The sequence below is a fragment of the Pelobates fuscus genome, chromosome 2, assembly GCF_036172605.1.
Source record: "Pelobates fuscus isolate aPelFus1 chromosome 2, aPelFus1.pri, whole genome shotgun sequence".
NCBI classification, from domain to species: domain Eukaryota; kingdom Metazoa; phylum Chordata; class Amphibia; order Anura; family Pelobatidae; genus Pelobates; species Pelobates fuscus.
In genome coordinates, this window is record NC_086318.1 from 101,334,910 (window position 1) to 101,361,167 (window position 26,258).

Consider the following 26,258-nt stretch of genomic DNA (forward strand, 5'->3'; position numbering starts at 1 on the left):
GGCACTTGTGGACATAGACATGGGGACACTGAGACATTTGGGGACACTGGAAGACATGAGGACACTAAGGACACATAGACATGGGGACACAGACACTGAGAGACATGGGGACACTGAGACACTGGCTGGGAGACATAGGGACACTGGTAGACATGGGGACACTGAGACACTGGCTGGGAGTCATGGGAACACTGGGAGACATGGGGACACTGAGAGACATGTATCCCCATGTCTCCCTGCTGCCTTTCCCCCCATCCTTCACATACCTGAGCTGTAGTCTGGGAGCTGCTGTCTGGACTCTCTGTGCTGTGTAGCTGCTCCCCCGCGGATCAGTGAGTAGAGAGAGGCAGAAGGATGCTGTAACTTCCTATCCCTGCCTCTCTCCACACACAGTGACCCCTACTGGCCGGTGCTGGTATTGCAGAGTAATCTCAGTTTATACGGAGAAAAATATTTGCATTTGTATTGCTGGTATTACTGCAGTACCGTCATGGCTAGGCAGCCTCCAATACCAGCTGTGCCTTAAAATACCAGTCAGGTGTTAAACCTAAGAGTAGTCTGTAAAAAAAATATATATATATATATTTTTTTTACAATGGGCCTATTCCATGGGCCTGGAGCTGCAGCTCCATCAGCCCCTATGTTAATCCGGCCCTGACCATGACAGGCAGACAGACAAACACATACACACACCATGACAGACACGCACACCATGACAGACCCACACACTCACACTGACAGACTGACTCACACATTATTGCTACCTGTGGGTGACTGGCCAGTGGATTGTGCAGGCGGGCGGCATGCTGGGTAATTGCGCAGGGCAGGCGGCTGGCTGCGCGAATAGGGAGCTGTGCTGTCTCTGACATCATATTCCGGCCCCGGTCCCATTAACTAGCGAGCGAGGATGGGGGAGCAGAGCAGAGAAAGCACAGATCACAGCAGCCTAGGCCCACCGGGAAATTTCCCGGAATCCCGGTGGGCCAGTCCGGCCTGTCTGTCCTACACACTAAAAAGAATGATAAAAAGTCACCCTTAACAGCTTTCACACCTATACTATCACAAAAGCTTCAACTACCAAGACAATTTATAAATGGGGCATCATAGGTTACCCCACCTAAATTAGATTTTTAAAAAACATTAATATGATATACCGTATTTATCGGCGTATAACACGCACCAGCGTATAACACGCACCTCATTTTTAGAAAGAAATTCCAGGAAATTTCCCCCCCTCCCATAGTATTCCCCCCCCTCATACCATAGTATTCCCCCCTCATCCCATAGTGTTCCCCCCTCATCCCATAGTGTCCCCCCTCATCCCATAGTGTCCCCCCTTTCCATAGTATTCCCCCCCATAGTATTCTCCTCCCCTCCCCTCCCATAGTATTCTCCCCCCTCCCCTCCCATAGTAATCTCCCCCCCTCCTCTCCCATAGTATTCTCCCCCCCTCCCCTCCCATAGTATTCTCCCCCCCTCCCCTCCCATAGTATTCTCCCCCCCTCCCCTCCCATAGTATTCTCCCCCCTCCCCTCCCATAGTATTCTCCCCCCTCCCATAGTATTTCCCCCCTCCCCTCCCATAGTATTCTCCCCCTCCCATAGTATTCTCCCCCTCCCCTCCCATAGTATTCTCCCCCTCCCCTCCCCTCCCATAGTATTCTCCCCCCTCCCATAGTGTACTTCCCCCCCTCCCCTCCCATAGTGTACTTCCCCCCCCTCCCCTCCCCTCCCCTCCCCTCCCATAGTGTACTCCCCCCCCCTCCCCTCCCATAGTGTACTTCCCCTCCCATAATTACTTACCTGTCCTGAAGCGTGGGCCGGCTTCACAGCTTGCACCGCGGTACAGGAACTTTAATTTCATGTTCCGGTTTCCGGCGGGACTGAAAGGAAGTGTGCACACTATTGTGCACACTTCCTTTCAGTCCCGCCGGAAACCGGAACATGAAATTAAAGTTCCTGTACCGCGGTGCAAGCTGTGAAGCCGGCCCACGCTTCAGGACAGGTAAGTAATTATGGGATATCGGCGTATAACACGCACCCACGATTTTCCCCCTATTTTCAGGGGGAAAAAGTGCGTGTTATACGCCGATAAATACGGTAAGTCTCTTTGGTAATGTGACTCTTATAACAGACAAAGGCAGAATCTAATAAAGGAACATTTATTATGAAAAATTGTCACAGTACATATATATTTATGTACAGATTTTTCTGATCTCTTTGTAACTAGGTCACATCATCTTGGTGAATTCAGAATCCAAAATGAATTTGATATCGAACCATGATATATATTTCATGCATTGGCCTCAATTTAATATTGTTAGATAAGCTTTCCAAATGATTTAATATTTTAGGATCAACACATAAAATTATTTTTCAACAAATTATTTTTCAACATATTAAAATATAACAAAAAATATATTATATATAAAAAAAATATATCGAAACGCATCCAAATAGTACAAAATTATATGTTTTATAAAATGAAATTATTTTAAAAGTTTATCAAAAAATATGATATTCTTTGGAAAGCTTATCTAACAATATCTAACAATATTAAATCATGGTTCGATATCAAATTCATTTTGGATTCTGAATTCACCAAGATGAGAAACGAGAGAAAAATACATGATCCATAACAATAAAATCTTTTTTTTTCTTTAATATTTGTTTCCATTTCAGTAGCTGAAAATGACTCGTAAACAAAATGGAAAATGGAAGAAAGCTAATAATGAGGAACTAACCATGTGTTGTAGTAATGGTTGTGTGGTAGTGCGTGAACATTGTACTAATTCATGTTTATGCACCAGAAGCTTTGAATTATCTGCTCTGTAAATACAGAATTGTTGTACACCATCTATTCTTTTTTTTTTTTCAATTCTTTATAGAGTTTTACATTTTTTTCGGTTTACATATAAAGCAATATCAAATACAATTATTGATAAACAAAGGAAATTGGCAATATTGTGAAGCATGTGACATTAGTTCCATTAATTTTGCCAGTAATATATACAGGAAATAAACAACACAGACAGTAACAATATAGGTTGTTAACTTCTGCGTAGCATAGGCATGCATATCATGTACAAACAACAATCCGTATTACCAATATTGGTTAGTGAAAGGGAAATAGGGATTCCGTACCTATATGGCTTGTAAACCCTAATCTTGCATATGAAGTTTCCAGGAGATTGGTGCAATGTTCTAAAGTCAGCATATACCCTAATGAGTCTGTAGATGGTACATGCTGTTGTTCATGAATTCCGTGTCATGGAAGAGCCATTGGAATGCATCCGTGACCACACTTACATTGCAGGTCACTGTCATAGTATGTGTGTATGTACAGAATCCGTTTAGACGGAAGCCAAGGGGGATAATTGGGTGTATTATAACAAGAAGGCAGTAACACAAGTATTCTTGTGGACAACAGCACTAGGGAAAGGTCGTGAGATACTCGAATAAGAAGATGAGATTGAGACAGAGCAGAGGAGATGAAAGGAGAATAGAGAAGTGAAAAAAAAGGGTGGGAGAGTATAGGTAGGGGAAGGGGTAGGATCCAAGTCCCCGAACTAGACCCAGATTTTGTAGAAATGTTTACTGGTGTCATGAACCACTGCTGAAAGTCTGTCCATCTCAACTGCGTCCTTGATCCTATGCCCCTATAGTAGGAATGTTAGGCACAATCTATTCTTTTAAATACAATGAAACCTGAATTCAAAATGAAACCTGAATTCAAAAATGTTATGCGAGTGATGTATACTATAGCTGATCATAAAATGGCTTACATGTTTAATACTGAAGTTGTTTTAGAATCAGAATATACTCTATGCTAAAAGTGATATATTTAGAGTGGTCGATTATATATCCTAACAGAAATGTATACATGGCACAGAAATTATTGAAAGATGCAGTAATAAAAAAGCACGATCATATTAATAAGAAACCCTCTGGAAATGTCTTATTCATTTAAATGGAAATATCTTGATTATTCACATTCCGAAAATAATGAACCTACAGATCAAGATAACAATATCTGTGTTACATCATGTTCTTCCCCTTGTGTCCTCACCAGAACATCATTCTTTGTAGGTGAGCTGTCTCAATGCATAGTTTTCGTTAGAAAGGTCAGATTTGCAAAATCACATGGTATTCAGTGACAATATATATTACAAAAAGGACAAGTTATATACTCATTTGCTAATAGTTCCCTTTGCACAGTTTATTCATTGGTTTATTATAGTGAGACACTGTCTCTTTAATTAAAACAAGGATATGCATCATCGCTGCATCAAGCCTCCAGCTGTTAAAATTGATCCATGAGACACATGGAGTAATGTGGGAGATGTCAAAGGATGATCACCATTGATGTACATGATTCTATTTTACATGTATGAGTGTTCCGATATAGCAACATATTATGGTAGTGTTTTAACAATTTATGTACATTGAATGCTATTAAAGTTTAAATCTGTCTATGAGTGACATCAATATCGATTGTATAGAATTCACGGGAGAAAGTGATAGAAATTTTAATGAAGTTGAAAACAGCAACACTTGGTCTGTTGGGCATGTTATTAAAATTTCTATTTACTTTTCATCTAAAATTATGTGCCATTTGCTTGTCTAAGACAGTGACAAACGAGTATTATTATACAGGTTTTTTAGGACACATAAAAAATTACAGCTGAAAATTCCATTAATTTGGAGTGGATGAGCATATCATACGATAACAGCGGAGTCTCCCTATCCCTGTAAAGGTTTTTTTTTTTATATGAGTGCAAAATAATACCTGGGATGAAAACAACGTGTTGGCGTATTGTAAAAAATAAAATCCCATCTATGTATTGTGCTAATATAATTGCTTTAATATTATTTTTAGATATTTTTATCTTTAAAGAGAAATTGTTGCTTTTTTGGAAATTGCACCGTTGAATTAAACCATTGCAAATCACCTATAAGTTGTGCCATCTCCAGGATAGAAAACCATGTTAGAAATGATGGCCTGGATTTAATAAGTTTTTCAAATTATTCATATCTGTTAGAAAAAAAAGATATTTAGGACATGTAATTTTAGCTGCATTTTAATTATCCTAATTTTTATATTCTATTTAAAAGAACACTAGAGCGTTAGGAGTACAAAATGTGCATTCCTAACACTTAAGAGTAGTCCCTGTCCCTAATAACAAGATCCCTCCCCCGATTTGGCAGAAAACATTCTAAAAAATGTTTTTTTACTTACCTTTTTCCAGCGCAGAGGCTCCCACTGCACTGCTCACCTATTCCTCCTCCAGCATCTTCAAGTAAGCTAGGCCTCCGCTAGAGTTGGTCCAATCCTCCTCATTGAGAAGCATTCAGGACCTGATGCACATGCGCGGTGAGTGCTGCACATGAGTACAAATTTCCTCATAAGAAAGCATTGAGGCAGTCAAGTGACCGAGTTTTAATTGGTTACTGCAGCAGGATCGCTTCTAGCGGCTTCTAGTGACCACCATTAGAGAAGGATTTAATGCTGCAATGTAAACATCTAAAAAACTGCAATGTTTTACATTGAAGGGTTTAACCCACAAGGTCACTGCACCCAGATCATTTCACTGAAATAATGTGGCCTGGGTGACTTTAGTTGTCCTTTAACAATTATATATGTGATAGTTGCAATGAATGGTATAAACAGAAGCATTTATAAATATGTTATTTTAATCATCTTTTTAAATTTAACAGCTCATTTTCCATTTAAACTGGATGGACAGTATGTCTGAATAAGCCACACTCACAAAACTAAAGACATATGGAGTCTTTATTTGTGCAATTAACTGGACTTTCGTGGAGATTACTGATTAGAAGAAACAAAATAATCAGCTGTGATGCTGGAAAAGTTCTAACTCAGAAACAACCTTTATTAAGCAGCACATGTCACCAGCTGTCTGAGTAAGGAAAAAGATCAATTTCATAGATCAGTTCACAAAGTGGGTAAGTCCTTGAAAGCTATTTGATAGTAGCAGAATATTATCTACCCACAGACTGTAGTCCCACGTGCGCACAGATGGTCCATGTACACTTCTCAGAACAGCTTGGTCAGTTTCACCATGAATGGAACAGATGTATATCACAGGTCCCAAAGCTCAAATATGTCTGAAAGAGAAGAGATGTGCTGTGTCATTTCTGGATAAATGCAGACCATATGGCCACAAATCAAGATGGCACAAGGTTTATTGATCTACTGCTTTATTAGCCTCAGGAAATCTGCCCCTTCTATTTGTCATAGCTACGTGGAAATAATTTTTTTACCCTGAGTACTTGCCTGTAATTCAGATATTAAATCAGATATTATTGGTTTATATTTAAGCCAAATCTAGTATATATTAAACCAAAACTAGGATATATCAAGCCAAATCTAGTATATATCTAAACCAAATCTAGTATACATCAAGACAAATCTAGTATATATCCAAGCCAAATCTAGTATATATCAAGCCAAATCTAGTATATATCTAAGCCAAATCTAGTATATATCAAGACATATCTAGTTTATCCTCCTATTGCTCTCATGAATGTATAAATGCATGTCATCCATAATAAACCATAGGAAAAAATATTGAGGAAGTCACATGAGACTGAAAACTTTTTTTCCCCCACTTTTAACATAATTCCAAAATAAATGTGCAGACTAGTGATGTACCGAACTGTTCCCTGGCGAATAGATCCTGGTGAACATCGCTTGTTCGCGTTCGCCACGGATGGCGAACACATGCGCTGTTCGGTCCGCCCCCTATTCGTCATCATTGAGTAAACTTTGACCCTGGCCTGTACCTCACAGTCAGCAGACACATTCCAGCCATTCAGCAGCAGACCCTCCCTCCCAGAACCTCCCACCTCCTGGACAGCATCCATTTTACATTCATTGTGAAACTGCATTCTTAGTGAGAGTAGGGACAGTGTAGCTGCTGCTGATTTGATAGGGAAATTGATAGCTAGGCTAGTGTCCTGAAGGACTCATCTGATCTCTGCTGTAAGGACAGCACCCCAAAAAGCCCTTTTAGGGCTAGAACATCAGTCTGCTTTTTTTTTTTTGTGTAATGTAATTGGAGTTGCCTGCCTGCCTACAAGCCAGCCTGTGTGTCAGGCTCACAGCATATACTGTGCCAACTTGCCCAGTGCCACCACTCACTCACTGGTGTCACAATAGCTTGCATTTAACAAAAAAAAACTTTTTGGACTGTAATATAATAGCAGTCAGTTTCCTTCACTAGTGTGCGTTCCAGGGTCTGCCAGGGCACAGTGTCACACCAGTGCAACTCATATCTGGTGTAACAGTGGTGTACATTTTTAAAAATAAATACAATTTTGACTGTAATAGATTGAATAGCAGTTAGTTGTCTGCCAGCATGTGTGTCAGGCTCGCAGCGTATACTGTGCCCACTTGCCCAGTGCCACCACTCATATCTGGTGTCACAATAGCTTGCATTTAACAAAAAAAAACAAAAAAAAAACTTTTTGGACTGTAATATAATAGCAGTCAGTTTCCTTCACTAGTGTGCGTTTCAGGGTCTGCCAGGGCACAGTGTCACACCAGTGCAACTCATATCTGGTGTAACAGTAGTGTACATTTGAACCCCTTATGACTGGAGGGCGTACTATTACGTCCTTTTAAAAGCGGCTCTAAACGCCGCAGGGCGTAATAGTACGCCCTCCGGTTTTTAGTAACTTACTGACTGGCTAACACAGGACACCCAATATTCTTCAGCTTCCGCTCGGAACCTCGACACACCATCTTCCTCCAGCTTAGCTTCGGGCACCTCTCAAGTTACCACTCGCCCGCCTGCCGCCACCACCAACACTAGCACCACAGCCGCTTCACTTGGTATGTCAGAGGAGTTATTTACACATCAGTTGGAAGAAATGAGTGATGCGCAACCATTATTGCCAGAGGATGTAGAAAACAGGGATATGTCTCAGTCAGGCAGCATTACGCACGTACGGTGTGATGATGATGATGTACCCACTGCTGCTTCCTTTGCTGAGTTGTCAGATACAAGTGAAGCGGTTGATGATGACGATGCGTCCGTGGATGCACGCCAATCAACGCATGCTGTTGCCACCACCAGGATGCCGTCATTGCAGAGCTCAGCAGTGTGGCATTTTTTTTTGTGTGTCTGCCTCTGACAACAGCAATGCCATTTGCAACCTGTGCCAAAAGAAACTGAGTCGTGGGAAGTCCAATGTCCAATACCCACCTAGGTACAACTGCTTTGCGAAGGCATATGATCGCACATCACAAACGCCTATGGGATCAACACATGAGTACAAGCAGCACACAAACTCAAAGCCGCCATCCTCCTCCTGGTCCAGCATCTTCAGCCACGTTAACCACTGCTGTCCTCCTTGCCCCCTCTCAACCATCCGCCCCTCCGTCTCTCGCCTTGAGCAGTTCCTGCTCATCTGCCCACAGTTAGGTGTCTGTCAAGGACATGTTTGAGCGTAAGAAGCCAATGTCACAAAGTCACCCCTTGCCCGGCGTCTGACAGCTGGCTTGACTGAACTCTTAGCCCACCAGCTTTTACCATACAAGCTGGTGGAGTCTGAGGCGTTCAAAAAATTTGTAGCTATTGGGACACCGCAGTGGAAGGTACCCGGCCAAAATTTCATTGCACAAAAGGCAATCCCCAACCTGTACTCGATTGTGCAAAAGGAAGTAATGGCATGTCTGGCACACAGTGTTGGTGCAAGGGTCCATCTGACCACTGATACCTGGTCTGCAAAGCATGGTCAGGGCAGGTATATCACCTACACTGTGCATTGGGTAAACCTGCTGACGGCTGCCAAGCATGGCATGCGTGGCTCTGCAGAGGAGTTGGTGACACCGCCACGACTTGCAGGCAGGCCTGCTGCCACCTCCTCTACTCTTCCTACTCCATCCTCTTCCATAACCTCCTCGGCTGAGTCCTCTTCTGCTGCTGCGTCTTGCTCCACATCAACGGCAACCCCCAACTCCCCAGGTACTGTTCCACATCCTGGATAGGGCAGTGTCACGCCGTCTTGGGGTTGACTTGCCTGAAAGCAGAGAGTCACACCGGACCAGCACTCCTGTCCGCCCTGAACGCACAGGTGGATCAGTGGCTGACTCCGCTCCAACTGGACATAGGCAAAGTGGTTTGTGACAACGGAAGAAATTTGTTGGCGGCATTGCATTTGGGCAAGTTGACACATGTGCCGTGCATGGCACATGTGTGTAATCTGATCGTACAACGCTTTGTGCATAAGTACCCAGGCTTACAGGACGTCCTTAAACAGGCCATGAAGGTGTATGGCCATTTCAGGCGTTCCTACACGGCCATGGCGCACTTTTCCGATATCCAGCGGCGAAACAACATGCCAGTGAGGCGCTTGATTTGCGACAGCCCGACATGTTGGAATTCAACACTCCTAATGTTCGACCGCCTGCTCCAACAAGAAAAAGCCGTTAACGAGTATTTGTATGACCGGGGTGCTAGGACAGCCTCTGCGGAGCTGGGAATTTTTTTGCCACGTTACTGGACGCTCATGCGCAATGCCTGTAGTCTCATGCGTCCTTTTGAGAAGGTGACAAACCTAGTCAGTCACACCGAATGCACCATCAGCGACATCATACCATTTGTTTTCTTCCTGGAGCGTGCCCTGCGAAGAGTGCTGGATCAGGCCGTAGATGAGCGTGAAGAGGAAGAGTTGTGGTCACCATCACCACCAGAAACAGCCTTATCAGCATCGCTTGTTGGACCTGCTGCAATGCTGGAAGAGGATTGTGAGGAAGAGGAGTCAGAGGAGGAATGTGGCTTTGAGGAGGAGGAGGAAGACCAACCACAACAGGCATCCCAGGGTGCTCGTTGTCACCTATCTGGTACCCATGGTGTTGTACGTGGCTGGGGGGAAGAACATACCTTCAGAGAGATCACTGAGGACGAGGAACAGGACATAAGTAGCTCGGCATCCAACCTTGTGCAAATGGGGTCTTGAATGCTGTCGTGCCTGTTGAGGGACCCTCGTATAAAAAGGCTGAAGGAGAACGACCTGCACTGGGTGTCCACGCTACTAGACCCCCGGTATAAGCAGAAAGTGCCTGAAATGTTACCGAATTACGGCAAGTCGGAAAGGATGCAGCAGTTCCAAAATCAATTAAAAAGTATGCTTTATAAGGGTGATGTCACAGCACAACGGGTATCTAACAGGGGGAAGAGGTGAAAGTAATCCTCCTCCTCCCACGACTACGCCGGCAAGGACAGGACGCTTTACAGACGTGTTGTTGATGGAGGACATGCAGAGCTTTTTAAGTCCTATGCATCGCCACAGCCCTTCGGGGTCCACCCTCAGAGAATGACTCGACCGACAGGTAGCAGACTACCTCGCCTTAACTGCAGATATCGACACTCTGAGGAGCGATGAACCCCTTGACTACTGGGTGTGCAGGCTTGACCTGTGGCCTGATATATCCCAATTTGCGACAGAACTTCTGGCCTGCCCCGCTTCAAGTGTCCTGTCAGAAAGGACCTTCAGTGCAGCAGGAGGTATTGTCACTGAGAAGAGAAGTCGCCTAGGTCAAAAAAGTCTAGATTACCTCACCTTTATTAAGATGAATGAGGGATGGATCCCGAAGGGACTGACAGTGGGCGATACATTCGACTAAAAAAGGCCTGATGAGGGGGACTACTTAACACACCACTCCTATCTGGTGGCACATTAGATTGCACGCGCAGTGCCCCAAATTTGAAATAGGAGGACCAACCAAGCATGTTTTTCCATCTCCCGCTTCCTAAAATCGATGCCCTATATACACGTCCCCTGATAGGGGACGTAACAGGGATTAAACTGATAGGAATAGTACTACTTAACACACCCTATAATAATGCAGAGAGAGGCAACGCAGAGAGAGGAGTCTGAAGAAGAGGAGTCAGAGGAGGAAGGTGGCTTTGAGGAGGTGGAAGACCAAACACAGCAGGCGTCCCAGGGGGCTTGTTGTCACCTTTCGGAAACCCTTGGTGTTGTACGTGGCTGGGTGGAGGAAGAGACCTTCAATGACATCAGTGAGGACAAGGAACGGGACATGGCTAGCTTGGTATCAAACCTTGTGCAAATGGGGAGTTTGCGGTTGTGCAAATGGACTGTTTGCGGTTGTTTGCGGTGCGTTTAACGGGGAGTTTGGTCTGTCACTGTGAAGCGGGCGTAACCCTTACACTACCTGATCGATACATCATACCTGATGTTTTAAAGCAGGTTATTCCAAACAATTTAGGAATGTTAGATGATTTATGCCCTTTATGGATTAAAACCAGACTCCATGGGAGTTTTGCCATGGATCCCCCTCCGGCATGCCACAGTCCAGGTGTTAGTCCCCTTGAAACAACTTTTCCATCACTATTGTGGCCAGAAAGAGTCCCTGTGGGTTTTAAAATTCGCCTGCCCATTGAAGTCTATGGCGGTTCGCCCGTTCGCGAACATTTGCGGGGGTTCGCGTTCGCCGTTTGCGAACCGAAAAATTTATGTTCGCGACATCTACCGTGCAGTCTAGTGCAGACTTATCTACCGTCAAATCTTACAGGAACAATGGGTGTAAGAGGACCTTGCTCAAACAAGCTTACAGTCTATAGGATGAAGTGGTCTGGGTGCCAGGTCCCCCAGGTTTTAACCCTGCAGACGTAAACATAGCAGTTTAAGATAAACTGCTATGTTTACATTCCAGGGTTAATCCAGCCTCTAGGGGCTGTCTTCCTGACACCTGCTAGAGGCGCTTCTGCGACAGAACGTCCATAGGAAAGCATTGAGAAATGCTTTCCTATGGGCATTTTTAATGAGTGTGCGGCTCTGGCCACGCATGCACATTCGGCTCAACTCGGGAGCTGACGTCGGAGGGGGAGGAGAGGTCACCAGCTCAGAGGGAGACTGGTGCTGGATAAAGGTAAGTGACTGAGGGTGGGGGGACCCTAAGGATTGTATAGTGTCAGGAAAATGGGTTTGTTTTCCTGACACTATTGTGGTCCTTTAAAGGGACAATATAGGCACCCAGAACACTTCATCTCATTAAAGTGCAGTGTTACTGCAGTGTCCCAATTCAAGTGGGTTTGTGCTGCCCTAGGCATGACACAACTCGGGCACCCCTACCCCTCAATCTAAATTTCTTATCCTTTTAAAAAACACGCTCTTTGCCTGACAGACACACCCCCACTCAGTGTCATAGACACACACACTGATAGACACACACATTCACTGACAGACACACATACATTAGCTGACACACACACACACACACTCAGTGACAGACACACACACACTGACAGACATACACATTCACTGGCAGACACATATAAACACTCAGTGGCAGACACACTTTCAGTGACAGACACACACACTGACATACACACATAGACTGACACTGACAGACACACATACACTCTCACTGACAAACACACACACTCTTTGATAGACACACATACAAACCCACTGACAAACACACATATACACTCTCACATACACACTCAATGACAAACACACATACACTCTCACTGACAAACACACATACAAACTCACTGACAAACACATCTACACTTTCACTGACAGACAAACACACATACACACTCACTGACAAACACATGCAAACTCACTGACAAACACATATACACTCTCACTGACAAACACACATAGACACTCTCACTGACAAATACACATACAAACTCACTGACAAACACACATATATTAGCTGACACACACACACACTCAGTGACAGACACACACACACTGACAGACATACACATTCACTGGCAGACACATATAAACACTCAGTGGCAGACACACTTTCAGTGACAGACACACACACTGACATACACACATAGACTGACACTGACAGACACACATACACACTCACTGACAAACACACATACACTCATTGACAGACATGCATACAAACTCACTGACAAACACACATATACACTCTCACATACACACTCAATGACAAACACACATACACTCTCACTGACAAACACACATACAAACTCACTGACAAACACATCTACACTTTCACTGACAGACAAACACACATACACACTCACTGACAAACACATGCAAACTCACTGACAAACACATATACACTCTCACTGACAAACACACATAGACACTCTCACTGACAAATACACATACAAACTCACTGACAAACACACATATACACTCTCACTGACAAACACACATACACACTCAATGACAAACACACATACACTCTCACTGACAAACACATCTACACTTTCACTGACAAACACACATACACACTCACTGACAAACACATACAAACTCACTGACAAACATATATACACTCTCACTGACAAACACACATATACACTCTCACTGACAAATACACATACAAACTCAGTGACAAACACACATATACACTCTCACTGACAAACACACATACAGTCTCACTGACAAACATACATACAGTCTCACTGACAAACACACATACACACTCAGTGACAAACACATATACACTCTTACTGACAAACACATATACATTCTTAATGACAAACACATACACTCTTTGACAGACACACATGCAAACTCACTAACAGACACATACACAATTTATAATTTAAAATCTCACTCCACCCAGCCTCCCTACATTTGAGAGTGCTGGCATGGTGTCTCTATTTCCCCCGGCTCCAGTGGGGCTGCTGGGCTTAGCTTCTAGGCGTGCGGTCAATGCAGGTGGCGAGGGAGTTCTGGTCTTTCTGCTCAGCTCCCTCGTGTGCATCGTAGTGATGCCAGGGCTGGAGAGCGCTCCTTTGCCGCCCGCTGCCTACATGAGTAGATTCCATCCTCAGAGGCGCTCTAAGGTGGACAGCCGGCCAACTCCTTTTTTGTGCCACCCCCCTGAAAAGTGCCACCGAAGGCAAATGCCTTGTCAGTCTCGCTCTAAATACAACACTGCCCACTACCACCCACTACCAGTCCGCCTCCCGAGATTAGTTTCTGCATCCGCCCCTGCTCTGTATGCCTCTGTCTGTATGTCTTTTTATAACTATATGTCTGTGGATGACTGTGGCTGTATATGACTGTGGCTGTATGTCTCTATATGACTGTGTCCGTATGTCTCTGTATGCCTTGTTCTGTATGTCTCTGTATGGTTGTGTCTGTATGTCTCTGAATGCCTTGTTCTGTATGACTGTATCCGTTTGTCACTCAAAGGGGCTGGGGAAGTAAGAAATGCACAAGGGGGTTGCAAGAGACACACAAGATTTGTAAGACACTTAAGGTGGTAAGAAATTCTAAAGAGGGACACCAGTGAAGATGTCTTTTTTGGGGGGAGGGGCAAAACGAATCTTCGCCTGTGTAGCCAAAAATCCTTGCACTGGCTCTGTTTGTTGTCATTGGTCTAGAGTGTCTAGAGTTGTCTTTCAATATGGATTACCTTAGGCCCTGTAGCTGGGTTCAACTTTTGCTCTATAAAATTAAGCTTGCAAGAAAAGGTAAGTTGTTTAACATACTTGATCTGTCCTCCAGAGTCAAACTAATGCTCAGATATAGACATTTAGGGCCATTCAGTTGGCCTATTTGCTATTTTATCATGGTATCCTTATCCCCTTGTTTAAATTTAGCATATGGTAAGCGGTTACATTTGGAGCTGTATAGTAGCGGAAAAGCAGAACATTGGGTTTGCATGAAGAGGATGTGGAGAAAGTGGGAAGACATGAGAGGAAGGATAGCAGTGGAGATAATTTGTTCTCTAATGAACATGTTGCAGTAATATGTCCATCTGTGGTGGTGAGCTGACAATAACTTTTCAAACTCTAAATCAGAGTTTCCGATTTCCCAACACTTCAAATGATAAAGAACCAAATACCCCCCAAAAGCACTTTTTTTTTTTAAAGTATGTCCCTGAAGAAGTATTCCTTATATTTTTAGGCAAATTCATGACCGCATAACAACATTTATTTTTTGTGACTGAAAAAAATACCTTAGAACAAGAACATAATATCTGGTTTATGAAAACCAATTTTCAAACATATTTTCTGCAGTTGAAAAACATATTACCGTAATAAGAAACAGTCACCTGCTGGGATTTAGTATTATTGTGTCTGCCCCATCTATTTAAAGAAACACTATAGGCACCATAACAACTTTATTGATATGAAGTTGTTATGATGTCTGGAGGTTCTGGGTGCTATTTTACCATACCAGTTAAAACCCCAAAGTAGTCCAGATTATGCCAGTTCCAGGTTCCGCTTCTTCAACCTTCGTCCCTAGCATCAACGATGAAACCTCGGATTGGGCATTGTTGATAGGCTGAGAGTGTAAACTGGTGTAGAAATGCGGGCTGATGTTTTTAACTGAGCACTTCCATCTTGGTTCCCTGTCAGTCCTTGGTTCGAGCTCTGCTTTTTGCATCTGCTAGTAAGCACAGAAAGATATATGCCAATATCAAACAGGGACTGTAGACATCTCAGCTATCAAACAAAAAGTGATTTTTAAAAAGCGATAAAACTGATAAAAAATAGTAGTGCACTGCTGCTGCAGATATAGAGATGGCAAGTCTCCATGAACATTTTAATAATTTTAAGAGTTCAGGCACACAGGTTGTTTGACAATGCACACTTCAATGGGAACCAGCACATCATGACAACGTTGCGGCAGACAAAAACAGCCTTTCTGCAAGTCATAAGTAAGGACAGAGAGAGCATAGAAATATTGTTGAATTTTCTTTCTCCAGAGCAATTTGTGACATGGCTGTGCTAGGATTGGATAGAATGGATAGTGATGGTAATTGCTAAATCTTGAATAGCAATATATATATATATATATATACATATATATATATATATATATATATATATATATATATATATATGTGTGTGTGTGTCTTATCTGCACTCCTGTCACTTTAACCCCTGTATCACAACTCAACTTTGAATTCTATGTGTCGTCTCGTTCAGAAATGCTTAAGACTTAAGAAAGGGAGGTTCTCCCGAAAGCGTGTCATTAAAAAATTCTGTTAGTCTAATAAAAAAGATATTACAAGATACAATATTTATCTGTTTTTTACATCTTTTAAAGGTAAGAAGAGTGTCACATACAATACTAACCTCAACATCGGAGGAAAGGGATTTAGGGGTGATTATTTCAGATGACTTAAAGGTAGGCAGACAATGTAATAGAGCAGCAGGAAATGCTAGCAGAATGCTTGGTTGTAAAGGGAGAGGTATTAGCAGTAGAAAGAGGGAAGTGCTCATGCCATTGTACAGAACACTGGTGAGACCTCACTTGGAGTATTGTACGCAGTACTGGAGACCGTATCTCCAGAAGGATATTGATACTTTAGAGAGAGTTCAGAGAAGGTCTTCTAAACTGGTTCATGGATTACAGGATAAAATTTACAAGTAAAGGTTAAAGGATCTTAACATGTATAGCTTGGAGGAAAGACGAGACAGGGGGGATATGAAACATTTAAATACATAAAGGGAATCAACACAGTAAAGGAGGAGACTATATTTAAAATAAGAAATCTACCACAACAAGAGAACATAGTCTTAAATTAGAGCGGCAAAGGTTTAAAAAGAATTTAAGGAAGTATTACTTTACTGAGAGGGTAGTGGATGCATGAAATAGCCTTATAGCTAAAGTGGTAGAGGTTAACACAGTGAGGGAGTCTAAGTATGTGTGGGATAGGCATAAGGCCAGGGACTAGTTAAAGTATTTAGAAAATTGGGCAGACTAGATGGGTCGAATGGTTTTTATGTGCTGTCACATTCTATGTTTCTATCTCACATAAAAAAGTTTAACACAAGTTATAGGTGATTTGTAATGATTTATTCAGTGATGTGTTTTTCAGAGAAGTGACAGATCCTGTATAAGGTGAGGTTCACTAGTATGAAGCACCTTGACAACACTAATACACACTCATCCACACAAAACATTGTAAAACCCCATGGTTAGAAAAAAGGATAATTGTAGATGAGCCCCACAAGCAATGTTGCACATCTTAAAGCGGTACTGTCACCCCCTTTAACCCTCCCAGCGCACCCCCTCCCTGCAAATTGAATACTTCATGAATATAAAATGTTTATTAAAAAAGTGCCAGAAGCAGAAAAGAACTAGCCGGATGAGGATGGGGGCACCCACGAGGGACAGGATCAGCTAAGTAAAACCCACTTTTGCTTGCCCCCCCTCTCCTTGTGGCAAGTGGTGTATTTTGGATCTGTGCTGCCCTAGGCATGATGGGCACCCCCTAATTTACATTTAACCCACCCCTTCCTGTCAATGCCACGCCTCTTCCTGTTAAAGACTAACACACACCCTTTGACTGACAGACACACACTCTCAGATACACTGACATACACACACACTGATTTGACACAATCTGACAGACACACACAATCACTGGCTCACTCACAGACACACGGTGACAGACACACACAATCACTGACATACACAATGATGCAGACACACACACTAACTCACTGACACACACATACACTCACAGACACACACACTGACAGGCATACACAATCACTCAGACACACACACACATTCACTGACAGACACATACTGACAGACACATACTGACAGACACACACAATCACTCACAGGCTCCCTCACAGACACCCTTACAGACAGACAGACACACACACACACACAGGCGCCCTCACAGACACACACAATCACTCAGACACACCGGCTCCCTCACAGACACACACTGACAGACATACTCACTCTCAGTCACAGACACAAACACTCACTCACAGACACACAATAACTGTCACGTTCACAGTAAATGATGTGGAACACAACTGCAGATTTCTTAGGACTTTGATCTTTTATTAAGACACTTAGATGGAACTGAGACTTCAGTTCCAGAATTACAGTTACTGTTTCTTTAAATAATAAACGGTTTGTTTCATTTAGCATTGACAAGGTTCAGAATTCATTAGAGTCCGTTATTCTTGTTAACAGTTCAAATTATAAGAGATTAAATATATTGGAATTATCAGTAGCAAGAATGGTGCAGCAAAACTTAAATAGTACTTGTTTTGAGGGATGCTGTAGCAGGCTTGCTGAACAACTTAACAGCAGACTTTAGTATGAAGAAATAAGATTATCTGTAGCAAGACAGGTACAGCTGAACTTGAATAATACTTGATTTGAGGAAAGCTGTAGCAGGATTGCTGGACAACTTGATAGCAGACTTTAGTACGAAGAAATAAGATTATCTGTAGCAAGACAGATACAGCTGAACTTGAATAATACTTGATTTGAGGAAAGCTGTAGCAGGATTGCTGGACAACTTGATAGCAGACTTTAGTATGAAGAAATAAGATTATCTGTAGCAAGACAGGTACAGCTGAACTTGAATAATACTTGATTTGAGGAAAGCTGTAGCAGGATTGCTGGACAACTTGATAGCAGACTTTAGTATGAAGAAATAAATCTTTAGCATTGTTAGCTCTTAACTCAGAGACTGTAAGTTACTTAACTTCTAGAAGTAGAGGGATTGTGTCCCCAGCTCTCCTCAGAGGCGGTTGCTTCAGTGAATGGTTGACGAGAGTGCTGGTAGCTGTCTGTGATGAGGAGAGATGTTGGGGACTTGAATATTCCTCCAGTCCGGTCTAGTAGCGAGTGGTCGTCTCAGCGAGGTATGTGAGCCGGTGAGTTTGGCGCGGTACGCGTTTCAATAATCCAGCGTCTATCAGCTGGTGCGGTCCCATTAAATAGCAGACCGCGGCAATGGGGGTGTGGCTAAGCTCCGTCAAACCCGGAAGTATGAGGAGACATCGGGAGGCTTAAGGCCTGACAATAACTCAGACACACACTGACAGACATACACTCACTCACAGACACACACTGACAGACATACAGACACACTGACAGATATACAGACACACTGACAGACATACACAAACACTGACAGCCAGACACACACACACACACTGACAGCCAGACACAGACACACACACACACTGCCAGCCAGCCCGACACAGACACACACACAACAATCACAGATTATTTTTTCATTTTAATTTAAATCCATCCAGCCTCCCTACCTTCGGGAGAGCTGGGTCGATTTTTACCTTGGGTCCAGTGGGGCTCTTGGCCGGGCTGCTTGGGTAGGGAGAGAGCCAGGCGTGCAGGCAGTTGGGCGCTTAGCTGAATTCCAAGGCGGGCGTCGAGGAAGCGCTGATTTGTGAGTGATGCCGGGAGCCGGAATATGACGTCCTATTCCGGCATTCAGGGAGCTGAGCAGAGATAGCTCACAAATCAGCGCTCCCTCTCCACCCGCATTGGAACTCAACTAGCCGCCTGCCACCAGGCTAACCAGGTATTTGCCTGGGCATTTTGGGGCGGCGTTTTTTGCCGCCCCCTGGAAAATGCTGCCCTCTTGGCAAATACGTCACTGCTTGTGGCCAGCAGCAATGTCACCATCAGGGGTCTTTCCAAATTATGCAAAGTCCCCAGACAGTGACAGTTCTGCTTTACAGAAAGGAACTGGGAGACACAGAGTTGCCTGAGTTGGAAATATTTTTGCTATTATGACTCACATTTTGAAAGCTGCTTGTCATCATATCACTCTCTGGTTAGTGACCAGACACTATTCAATCTACATAATAAAAAAAAAAAAAAAGATCTCATGAGGTTTCATTAAATGTAATAAACATTTAAAAATTAGAAGTGAACATTTCATGACTGTTGTCCTTTAAGTAAATTTAATAGATTTGTGGAATCATATCTATGCCATATTTTTCTTCGCATTCCAATATCTATTGTTTTGCTAAAAACATTTTAAAAACGTTTTGCTGCTTTCTGTTGAGTAACACCACCCCTTAAGCATGCTTCCTGTTTTTACAAAACATCTTACTTATTACATATGCTCTGAGTACATACTCAGCTGAGCAAAAAATAAATCAGTGTGACTTCAGCTGCTAACATAACTCTGACCCACAGCACATCACTGGGAAATTATTTGTATTTGCCCCCTGTCACCTTAGTATGGGTTAGATATACTCCACAGCATGGGTGCCCAAAAGGTAGATCCCCAGATGTTGTAGAACTACAACTCCAATGATGCTTTGCATGCTTTTATGATGCCGTTAGAATGACAAAGCATCATGGAAGATGTAGTTTTAAAACATTATCTGGGGGATCCACCTATTGGGCACCCCTGCTGTACAGAACAGAACAGGCCAATCATTGTCATGAGCTCAGCTCACACTGACCTCTTATTGCCTGATGTACTCTGCTTATCTTCCAATCATTTATTTTTCCTCTGTCAACTTTATGAATCGCATATTTCAAATTGTGCCAGTCTCATTTTTTTGTCTACCATAAACTAAATTCCACTGTCTCAATCATAATTTTAGCACAAAGCTTGAATACATGCCTGTTGATTAAACAAATATAATTGTATGAAGTTAAAAATGAACATGGATCAATTAACAGTCAAAGGTCAAGGGTGGTTAGGAATTAGTTATGCTGCTATGAAGTTCAAACAAACGATGCACTTGTCTGTTTGATTGAACCTTTGCCCCTTGAACACACTGCCGTGTTTAAATTGCATCCCTTTATCACAAAATATGTACTTTGAGACTAGCCTTACACACTATCTATGTTCGTGTTACTTGGGAGAACTTCATGGAAAAGGGGAAAGAAGTGCAAGTACACAATAATGTTTGTATGACCTAACCTTCATTGGAGTATATTTAAAAAAAAGTACACAGTAAACACAATTACACCTTACATTACTCATTAAAACTCTATGCAAATGATCAATCACATAAAAGTTTAAATTTGAAACATGAGCAATTTGACAGGTACATAAACATAAAACCATTCGGCCCATCTAGTCTGCCCAATTTTCTAAATACTTTCATTAGTCCCTGGCCTTATCTTATAGTTAGGATAGCCTTATGCCTATCCCACGCATGCTTAAACTCCTTTACTGTGTTAATCTCTACCACTTCAGCTGGAAGGCTATTCCATGCATCCACTACCCTCTCAGTAAAGTAATACTTCCTGATATTATTTTGAAACCTTTGCCCCTCTAATTTAAGACTATGTCCTCTTGTTGTGGTAGTTTTTCTTCTTTTAAATATAGTCTCCTCCTTTACTGTGTTGATTTCCTTTATGTATTTAAATGTTTCTATCATATCCCCCCTGTCTCGTCTTTCCTCCAAGCTATCCATGTTAAGATCCTTTAACCTTTCCTGGTAAGTTTTATCCTGCAATCCATGAACCAGTTTAGTAGCCCTTCTCTGAACTCTCTCTAAGGTATCAATATCCTTCTGAAGATACGGTCTCCAGTACTGTGTACAGCACTCCAAGTGAGGTCTCACCAGTGTTCTGTACAATGGCATGAGCACTTCCCTCTTTCTACTGCTAATACCTCTCCCTATACAACCAAGCATTCTGCTAGCATTTCCTGCTGCTCTATTACATTGCCTACCTACCTTTAAGTCATCAGAAATAATCACCCCTAAATCCCTTTACTCAGATGTTGAGATTAGGACTCTATCAAATATTCTGTACTCTGCCCTTGGGTTTTTACGTCCAAGATGCATTATCTTGCACTTATCCACATTAAATGTCAGTTGCCACAACTCTGACCATTTTTTCTAGTTTACCTAAATCATTAGCCATTTGGCTTATCCCTCCTGGAACATCAACCCTGTTACATATCTTAGTATCATCAGCAAAAATACATACCTTACCATCAAGACCTTCTGCAATATCACTAATAAAAATATTAAAGAGAATGGGTCCAAGTACAGATCCCTGAGGTACTCCACTGGTGACAAGCCCAAGCTTCGAATATACTCCATTGACTACAACCCTCTGTTGCCTGTCACTCAGCCACTGCCTTACCCATTCAACAATATTGGAATCAAAACTTAAATATTGCAGTTTATTGATAAGCCTTCTATGTGCAACAGTGTCAAAAGCCTTACTGAAATCTAGATAAGCAATGTCTACTGCACCACCCTGATCTATAATTTTAGTCACCCAATCAAAAAAATCAATAAGATTAGTTTGGCATGATCTCCCTGAAGTAAACCCATGTTGTCTTTGATCTTGAAATCCATGTGTTTTTAGATTTTCAACAATCCTATCCTTTAACCCCTTAAGGACACATGACATGTGTGACATGTCATGATTCCCTTTTATTCCAGAAGTTTGGTCCTTAAGGGGTTAACATGGTTTCCATCACTTTCCCCACTACCGAAGTAAGGCTTACTGGCCTATAGTTGCCTGACTCCTTCCTATTACCTTTCTTGTGAATGGGCACAACATTCAACAACTTCCAATCTTCTGGGACTACTCCTGTTATCAATGATTGGCTACATAAATCTGTTAATGGTTTTGCTAGTACACCACTAAGCTCTTTTAATAGCTTTGGGTGTATTCCATCAGGTCCCATTGACTTATTTGTCTTAGTTGAAATAAATCCTCTTCCTCTGTAAACTCGCGTGTAATAAATGACTCATTTATCCTTTTTCTTAACTGAGGTCCCTTTCCTTCATTTTCATCTGTAAATACCGAACAAAAATATTCATTGAGGCAGTCAGCTAGACCTTTATCCTCTTCTACATACCTTCCTTCTTTTGTTTTTAATCTAACTAATCCTTGTTTTACTCTTCTTTTCTCATTTATGTATCTAAAAAAAAGTTTTGTCCCCCTTTTTTACTGACTGTGCTATTTTCTCTTCTGTGTGTGATTTGGAAGCTCTTATAACTTGCTTAGCCTCTTTCTGCCTAATCTTAAAGATCCTTCTGTCTTCTTCACTCTGGGATTTTTTATAATGACTAAATGCTAACTTTTAGTTTTTTACTATTTTGGCCACATCTGCAGAGTACCACAGTGGTTTCTTGAATTGTTTGCTTTTACTGACAAGCCTAATGTTATTTTCTGTTGCCTTCAGTAGTGCAACTTTTAAATAATCCCATTTCTCTTGGACTCCATTTAAATTGATCCAGTCTGATAATGACTCCTTTACACATATTCTAATTTTAGAAAAGTCTGTGTTTCTAAAGTCTAAAACTTTTGTTTTTGTGTTGTGTGACTCAGTCACTGTTCTTATATTAAACCACACTGACTAATGATTACTGGATCCTAAAACTTCACCTACAGTAATATCGGATACCAAATCTCCATTTGTTAACACTAAATCTAGTATGGCCTCTTTTCGAGTTGGCTCCTCAATGTCTTATTTTAGAGACAATCCCAGTAGGGAGTTTAGAATATGTGTGCTCCTGGCACAAGCAGCTATTTTTGTTTTCCAATTCACATCAGGAAGATTAAAGTCACCCATGACGATAACTTCACCCTTCATTGTCATTTTAGCTATTTCCTCAACTAGTAGATTATCTAACACTTCACAGACAGAAGTTTTGTGTATATATTGCTATTAAGGCATACCACGCAACATTTATTTTTAGCGATGATATGGTATCCTTTATCTTGCAATATATCAGACAGAATCTAGTTTCGTTTTAGATTATATCTTAAGAATTGTTACTGCAAATTGTGTACACAAATGGAAAAATATAGATCTCAACAAAAAAAAATGTAAAGAAGACATTTCTTTTGTTTTTAAAATTCAAATGAAAAGGATGGAATTATGACATAGGTATCCTGATTTTAGGACGTGGGGAGGTGGTACACTAGGATGTACATTTCACTTTTTTTTTCTTTTCTCTACATTTTTTTCCATTTTATAAAAATGTATTTATTCAAAATGTCTGGGCTTTCTCACAGATAATAATTAATGGAATGTAAAAATAAAATACATTTAAAAAAAATAAGCTTAGAATGTCCAACATTTATTATACTTATCTGGATAATATAGTCAATATTAAAGTTAATATCATAGTAATATTACATTTTAATTAAAAAAACTGCTTTTGGCTGTAGCAACTGTTGCTGTCATGGTCCCCCCCCCCCCCCCCCCCTTACCAAAAAAGAATAAAGAAAGACATATACAATAAAACTTATCTGCAAACCCACATCAAGTCTAAGTTCTCTCTGCAGCCCGATCCTGCTTTGGTGACGTCACTCCCCCTCTCATGTAGCTCTCAGGGGAAATCATGTTGTCTATCACCAGCGTGCTGAAGATGGATGCAAAATATGCACAGATTTAACATCACTTTTGGCAGCAAAATGGATTTCCTTTGCATCTGCTGTGTTTTTACTGAAACAATGCATATACAGGTTCCAAGCACCATGACAACTTCACAGTGCTTCTTTGTTCATTCAGGGTTGTATTCACCAGGTATGGCAGCATAGTGTGAGCAATGTACACAATGGAGAATACAGCTGCAAATCTACAAATGAAAAGAAGCAAAATAGCGTAACACTGTATGACATAAAATAAAGGCGCAAATAAGGTAGCATTCACAGAATGAAGTATGATTTTTCGCCTGAGGGTGCCTCCCCTGAAAACATTTTTTTTTTTTTAAAGAAGCTATTACACGGAAGTACAACAATGTGTATTTAATACATTGATTACCAAAATGAATTTCAGAATAGTAGTGTAATGATAGAGGTACCGCACCATTGTAGCAGTACAGAAAGACATTACATTTATTTACTGGTTTAACAATAGGTAAAATGTTAAATGTTCAAGGTTTAGCTATATAAAAATGCAAAATGAAACAGTAAGGATGAGAAACAAAAGGACCTCTTAGCTTGTGCTTCCAGTGGAATGTTTTAAAGGCAGTGTTACAGATTTAGTTGGGGATGTGTGCCAAGTGTTTTTTTGTTACTGTGACATTCAGTGTGTTTGTGAATTGCCAAGCAACAGCACAAGCACTTTTATGAGATGCATTGGTGAAGCTCGGAATATTGGTTTTACAGTAAGTCAACGTATTTGTCTCCAGCAACCTGAATGGAAAAAAAGACAGAGTTCTCAAAACTAATTAAAGTAGGTTCATTTTTAAGGTTTTCAGATTTTCAGAAGAATCTCTCTTTAATTCTGATGCTCATATTATGAAAGAGTGATGACAACACATTTTCAAGATTATTTAAAGATTTCATACAAGAGAACGTTACAGTCCAAATAAAAACCTAGCGAATCGGTGTCTCTTTCACTATATCACTCAGCGATATGCATATATATTGTTTTTTTCATGCTTAAATTTTTATTAAGATTTCCAAATAATGCAGTGCACACACAGCCAGTTACCATACTTTCTAAATTCCATCAAGTAGCATGTTCAAACAATGTCTGCATGGGTATACTTACCCATTACTATTATTATTATTATTATTATTTATACAGCCCTCCCCCCGACACAATTTTTTTAAATATCTAATAACTTCATTCTTATTACAGTTCCAAGAGATTTACTGATGTGTCTAATCAAACGCTTCTAATACACAAGCCCACAACTGTTGAGACATGCCAACAATGCTTCTGTACGAGCATGCTCGCTGTGAACTAGCATTCATATTGAATAAGGCTGGACACCCTCACAGCTGTCAGTTCGACAGACTGGAGGTGCTGCTAAAGTGATTTATATAAGCTAATTTGCCTTGAAATCTTTAGGGGGCTGGTGTCTTTTCAAGGACACAATGCCTAGAGTAGATATAATTCATGTATTCTCATGTGGGGATCTGGACTAAATCCTGTTTTTTGTCTAGGAACCAATTTACTTGCACCTCCCTAGATGAAAGCACATGCATGGTACATTCTAGTTATGCTTTTGTACTTTTTGCTTTCATGTTGTGTCCCAAATCCTTGTCTTGATCCTAATGGTCTTGTCTGGATACTTATCTACTTCCTGTGTCCATCACTCTAGTTATATTGTGTGTGTGTGGTTGGCCTGTTATATGTCACTGTGGATTTTCCAATGACCTGGCTTGCATAACCTGCAAAGAACTTTGTAGGGGTCTATGAACTAAGCTATTTCAAGCCCAATTTAAGGCCAGCACCCCCAGCATATTCCTGTCACATGGCTGTGCAAACGTATGTAAAAGTGTGGAAAACATAACATAGCAGTATCAGATATTTCCTGGTTACGTCTTGCATTAGGGCCCACCTTTATTACTTTAGTCTAAAATGCTGTTGAAAAAAAAGGGGGCACCGAAGTGCTAAGTTCCCAACAAGTGGAAACAAGAGTGTGTCTGCAGAACTAGGAGGGGGTAACCCTTGTGTTTATACACGAACAAAAAGTAGAGAGGCGTGATCCCAAGCTATAACGGCTTCAGGAGCACTGGAAAATAGTTCTGCAGATATTGTTCTGCCTTAAGTAACAAACTAAAATA

At 41.6% G+C, this 26,258-nt stretch overlaps 1 long non-coding RNA gene across 1 annotated transcript; it reads right to left on the reverse strand.

Moving 5' to 3' along the window:
* Window positions 1–5,775: 5,775 nt before the first annotated feature.
* LOC134585570 (uncharacterized) lies at window positions 5,776–24,077 on the reverse strand. Its single transcript, XR_010086531.1, has 2 exons — window positions 24,000–24,077; window positions 5,776–6,128 (listed from the first exon to the last, which is right to left on the reverse strand). It is a non-coding gene; the product is annotated as an uncharacterized LOC134585570 (long non-coding RNA).
* Window positions 24,078–26,258: the final 2,181 nt, after the last annotated feature.